Source organism: Diadema antillarum, unplaced genomic scaffold, assembly GCF_040938485.1.
Source record: "Diadema antillarum isolate AM-2024a unplaced genomic scaffold, OU_Dant_1.0 scf00000071, whole genome shotgun sequence".
Taxonomy (NCBI): domain Eukaryota; kingdom Metazoa; phylum Echinodermata; class Echinoidea; order Diadematoida; family Diadematidae; genus Diadema; species Diadema antillarum.
Genome location: NW_027270960.1, coordinates 740,370 through 746,831, shown reverse-complemented (window position 1 = coordinate 746,831; position 6,462 = coordinate 740,370). Strand labels below are relative to the sequence as shown.

General features: G+C 39.2%; 1 pseudogene; it reads left to right on the top strand.

Annotated features, from left to right (window-relative positions):
* The first annotated feature begins 3,161 nt into the window (after positions 1 to 3,161).
* Positions 3,162 to 6,462, top strand: part of LOC139716874 (uncharacterized) — a 28,328-nt pseudogene continuing 25,027 nt past the window's right edge.

The window sequence follows — 6,462 nt, the reverse complement described above, 5'->3', positions numbered from 1 at the left end:
AAAAAAAAAAAGAAATGGCTCGGTCACAAATACCTACAAGAACTGGTACGAACGCCGTACGAACGATTTTTAGACAATTTCGTAAGATCTTCTTAAGAAGGCCGTACGAAACCAACGTTCTTAGACCCCGTTTACAAAAACAAAAACAGAAACAAAGTGGGACACTAAAGGCCTGGGGGAAAATGAGAGTTATCTGTGAACTCAAACTTTAAATGACATAGGGAGTAACATGCATTAACATGATTTACAGAACAAAATTGTCTTATTTCATTCTTTTTGATTTAGTGATTTAAGAATTCATAAGATAAATTCAAGAACCAAATATTATTTACAATTTCCTAATATGAAAAAAAACCTAAAATTTCTACCATTTTTGATAATAATTGCTTCTTCTCTCATTTCATTTGAATCTCGATTTGACCGAACATTCTTCATTTTCCTCCATCATTTTTAGCCTTCCTTGATCTTTTGAGCTTTAAAGATATCATAGAGATCATAGGTTCATTTTACAGCTTAATTCGTGTTTTGTTTTGTGTGAAATTTGTTGTTTGTTCTTATTGTTATATGGAAGAGCACCTATGCATGAATGACAACTTGCTCAGTTTTGCAATTTTTACTTTTGTGCCCTGGAAGAGAAAAACAAAGGTGTTCACTCATGTGTAAAGTTTTCCTTTTTGTTGACATACCAGGTTGATAGCCAATTGAATTATCTTTGATATGGTACATAATATATTATCTTTGATATGGTACATAATATATCAACTTTTAGCCAAATAATCTGTGAGAAATATAATCTTGAAAAAGTATTTACTTTCTTGCTTTCTTTCTTTTTTGCTGAGTGTTGTGAGTATAGATGGACACAGAACACCCCTTCTTCCAACACGGATCATACTTAACAACCTTAATCTATAGTGCACCTTTAACCCTTTCATAACTATCTCTATACATTACGAAACATAGAATTGGAGTAGTATCCCGGATGCACCAATGCCCGTTTACCTGGGTTTACGCCAAAACAAAGTGGCAATAGCCCGACTAATTCAGATATACGCTGCCTGGAATCAATATGGAACTTCAGAAGAGAACTCTTGGAACAATATTTCAATACATATTCCCTTGACCACTTTGAGCACTACGCACACAGTACACATTGTAGATAGTAATAACACTGGTATTGGCATTGTGATAGTGTCTTTTTCCTCCCTCCTTCCACAGTACTGTACCTTCCATTGCCCGTTGATTTCACATGTTATATCCATTATTTTCTTATTTACCTGTCAAATTATATCAAAGTCTAACATCCTAGTCAATGGCCGGCGCCACGTTTTTAAAAGTGGGGGACCCACTTTATACATTTGTTGCCACCTCCGGGTTTCATCAGCTAACTAACAAGGCCTTACCGCGCTCCCACACTAAGGTTTCATCTTTTTCTAGTGCCACTTCCGGGTAAAAATGTGGGGGGGGGGGGCAAAGTGGTGACACCCCATGCATTCCTATGCATGGTGCAAAAAAAAAAGGGGGAGGTGGGGGAGCCTCTACAGACAAAGCGGGTTTGGAAAACCCTTCCTCCAAGTATCCTACGGTCATGGTCGACTTTGGGTCCACATGCTCTCCACTCAAGATATCTCGCTCAGAGTGAAGCCTCTCAACCAGAACCGCCAACGAAACGGGAGTGGGAGGGGTTACGACCTGCCAAAGTTATTTGTATGGATTTAGATTTTTTTAACGTAAAATAAAACAAAGAACATAAACAAGCACACCTCTATTAGATTTGGGGCGTTTGGAGCTATAAGGAAGAAGTTTTCATTTTTTCCCCCAAGCGGACCTCCATTCCATACTCACCAGCCATGGGAGCGTTTGTTTAAACTAAATGTATAACCTAACCTCCTTACTTGCCTGCACTTGAAAACTCGACCCATACTCTGTCGAGCTGCGAGGATTCGGGTTGTCCCACCTGACAATGACAATGACAATGACAATGACAATGACAATGACAATGACAATGACAATGACAATGACAATGACAATGACATTGACAATGACAATGACAATGACAATGACAATGACAATGACAATGACAATGAATTCTATTTCTTAAAACGGCCCCTCCCGGGGCATGGAAGAAATACAATGAGTACAAAACACACAATAAAAAGATTAAATCTGTGGCAGTCACAACACATAAATACATGTAATATAATTTTGGCAGGATTTAACAACAAATAGAGCACACTGTGTCAACTGACACACTTCACAGTTTTGGCACTACTAAAAATGATTCTAATCAAACTTCGACATTATTATCTTACAAAATCTGGACAAATTCTTTTTAAATACAAAACGTTTTAATACTCCTACTACTAAATAATTGATGAAATTTAATAACTTTAGGACGGCATGAGAAATACCTCTTAATATAATGCCTACGCTGTTTTCACTGAAGCCAGGACAAACCAACAAGTAATGAAATTCATCCCCTTGAACCTGCAAATTACATAAAGTATCACATAATTCTGGTGCTTGATTAGGTAAATATCGACAATTAGCAATACGCAGCTTGTGGTTCCCACAACAAAATTTACACAAAGTTATTCTATCCACTACATCCAACTTTAATAAATAATTTTTTCAAGCCAACCTCCTGTTTAAAGATTTTAGAATTAAAACATAAACGGTTTCTATTAACTTCAGCAATCCAATTTTGCTTATCCATATCGTCCAACCTGAGATTCAAAGATGATTTCACCCATTTTAGATTCAATGGGTTATCCTCTAACCATAAATTTGACATACCACACTTATCTAAAACACCTCTAACTTTCTTGATCCACTCTGATTCAAACTCACCACAATCATGTAGCTGGCGTAACAATTTATGAATAATGTATGAAAGCTTAGACTTTTTCCTTGACTAATCCTCGCCCAAAAATTTACCAAACGTTTCTCTACTGTACTTGTTAAAGAGAACCTGCCCAATTCTCCATACACCATACAATTTGCAGTACCACGCTAAGGCCGAGTTGTCCAGGATCCTCTCGTGGTTTATGTACGAGATCTGTATCCCCGAGACGAGAACCAGTTCAGTGGGGTAATGATGGGAAGCACAACGCCAGTGTATAACGTTACGTTACGTTACAAGCACGTTTCCGATGCTTCTCCGGAGATGGCTTTGTAAGTGCTGCAGAATTGCAGGTTGCAGGAATTTGTTGTGCAGTTTGTCTTTGATCTTTCACCTGCATGCGTCCCTCGTGGCCAGACAGACTGCGAAATGTCGGACACGAACAGGTAACTTCCATTATTATTATCGTACAGTCTCGCAATGGTACATGTACATAAACTCAAATTTAATAAGCAACATATTGAAACTAACGACTAACGACCTACGACTCGTGTAACACTAAGGAACCTTTAACGTTAACATGTAACATTGTTAACGTTTTGGGCTTTGACTGGAGCCGCAACTGAACTTTGGCGTTTTGATATAGGAACCCTACATTCTGGTGTGCATGTTGTGTGTGTTTTCTCATTCGGCAGATTCGATGTCGATGTCGACTCCCGAGTCGCTACATTTGTGCACATCTGCATTGTGTCATGGCTTCAAATTTTCGTTCGGTCCCACATACTGTGATCTAAGCTGGCCCAGAGCTCCTATTCATTTCCTAGAACGGAGTAGAAGGAGGAATCTACAATTGTACATTTAACGCGCTGATGATCCATGCCCAACAAATGCACATTAATTAGGCTATACAGCATAGGGGATTTTTTTTTTCCTGAAGCCCTAAGGACAACAGGGCTAGACAAGTTTTGCATTGATCAATGTTGATCAAGCATGTTAGACAGTAACTGCACCACCAGCGACCCTAACTAGCGTCTACAGCAGACTACAGCTACGATTGTATACAGCTAACTACACAGCCCTGTTGCTGTACACAAGTGCAAGTCGTGACAGGGCTGTACCGACTGGAGGTAATGTAATCTTTAAATTCTGGGGCGCCGACACTATTCTGAATTTATTACACAATATTTGTTACTCAGATTATGTAAAATGAAAACTTTATCTAGAGTAAAACCCCTAATTTTCGGACGCTTAAGCATTTTTGCAATATTTTTTCAACTGAAATAATACATGTACTCTACAAAATTATATCTATAATAATGTATGTTAAATATATATCAACCTACTTTTTCCCAATATTGATTTTGTTAAATACATCATAAAATTTTACAGAATCCCCAAATATTATCACCTTGTCAATTCCCCAAAATTTGGACACGTGCGCAATATCAATACGCATACAAGGCCGCTGAAAAATGAGCGCGCGCCATGCTTTGTTGGCACAAGGTTGCATTGGCGACGTTGCGGCACCCATTCGTGTCCGAATTTTGGTGACTCTGCACTTACATTCAGTCCCTGTACATTTATTCACTGCATCGGCACATACGGAGATTTTGTTTTTCTTTTGTTTTTGAGGATACCATCACACTGAGCTTGCGATAAGCGAAAAATCTCGCAACAGAACGGTGTAATTTTTCGATTTTTAGCGCTTTTTTTGGCGACCCTGATTCTTTACACGGGACCTAATTGGCGTGCGCTTTGGAAAAGTTGTGGCGATTCTGCATTTTTTGACGGCAAAATTTTGGATTTGAGACAGGTTTTGAGAGGTGATTCAGGCACGTTCCTGTGGTGAACCAGTGTGCCAGTATGTGAAATGATGTGATATGGGTGTGTTGTGACAGTAGAATTTGCTGTCTTGTGACAGTAGAATTTGCTGTCTTGTGATAAGTGACAAGTGTCCGGATTTTGGAGGCTGGCCGAAAATTGGGGCTCTTACTCTATTTAGATTCCGTCTTTAGCTATCGATATTGACATACAGATCACAACTTACTGAAAAATGAAGCCTTTTTTAATTGTATACGCCGCAGAAATTGTAGAAATCGCAGAAATGATTCGAAATGTCGGCGCAGCACTGCAAAATGGTGGGCAAAGGGGGCACTGTCAACCGTGTGGGCGTACAAACTCTAGCAGCGCAATTTGCATCGTTCAAAGCTGGGAAAGATTTTTTTTTGAAGCGCCCAGCGATGATCACAGCATTCCGGGTTAAGATTGGACTTTTTGCTCAGTGTACAGTATGTTGTGTGAGGGCTCACTATGGACTGATATACCACGCTCATAGTCCAAGCATTTCAATTCATGTGAGTGATTCGCAAAATTTGTGATACAAATGTAGAAATTATCAGCAGTTTTGTTGTTGTGTGGCCGTGTTCGAGGGTCTTTAGTAGATTGGTGTATCACAGTCCGTCTGACGCCGTCTTCGCAGGGCGTCTGGTCAGAATGTAGAAGTTGGGAGTTGGGTCATTGGAGAGTGCTGAGACTTTGGCCTTTTCTGTGATTAGTCTGTAATTTTGTGTACAGGGAATGGGCAAATTCTGTACACAGGTCATACTTAAACCAGCAGTGTATTGCTGAGAATCTTTCTCAAATTATTTTTTCTCACCAACTCCTAGCCCCAAATATGACATGATTAAATGACAAGATTTCAGAGAATGTTAATGCATTTTGTGTTTGCTTGTTTTTACATTTGTACATGTATGTATTGTCATATTCCCCTATAAATCACCATGCATCTGAATAATATGAAGGATATTTCTTTACATCCATTTACTAAAATATGTTTCCTACATATTTGTATTGCATTATACCAGTGACAGTGAAAGCTCCAGCAATAGTGGGTCTTCCACACCATCTTCAACTTCTAGCAGTGGATCTAGCAGTGGATCCAGCTCACCCTCTCCCAAAAAAATGAGACGGGACAAGCCTCAACAACGTGGAAGAAGACAAGTGGAAGAAATAGATGATGGCAGCTCTAGCAATGAGAATAAATCTCCATCCCAGCCGAAGAGAAAGAGAAAGGACAGATTGCCCATGGGAAGTGAAGAGATTATTGAAAAGGGGATCAAGGAGGGGCGAAGAGACAAAGGAAAAGCACATCGTGATGAACAGGAAGTAGAAAAAATTGATGAGAGTGGCAGGGAGTCATCTCCACGTAGTAAAAAAAGACTTGAAGAGAGGGAAGACAGTGATAATAGGGAGTCATATAAAGAGGAAAGCATGCCAGAAAAAATGCATGCAAGGAGGAAAGTTATGGAAAAAAGTGACAAAACAGATCTTAACTATCACCACAAGTCAGAAGATGAGCTGTCTGTTGGTGCAGATGAAGATTCAGACTTTGAGACGTTCAAGGAAAGGTAAGTAGTCTCTAAAATTAACCATTTGGTTGATTCAAGGAGGTTTATTTAAAGAGAATGGAGTCACAACCATCTTATTTCCTTTGCTAGATATTCGATGCTGCCAGTCGAAAATATTTGAAGCATGTACCAAACTGGATCTGCTGTGCAGATAGACAATTGACTTGTGTCTCACTGCATAATCACCAGCCACTTTCTATAGAAGATATGTCTTTG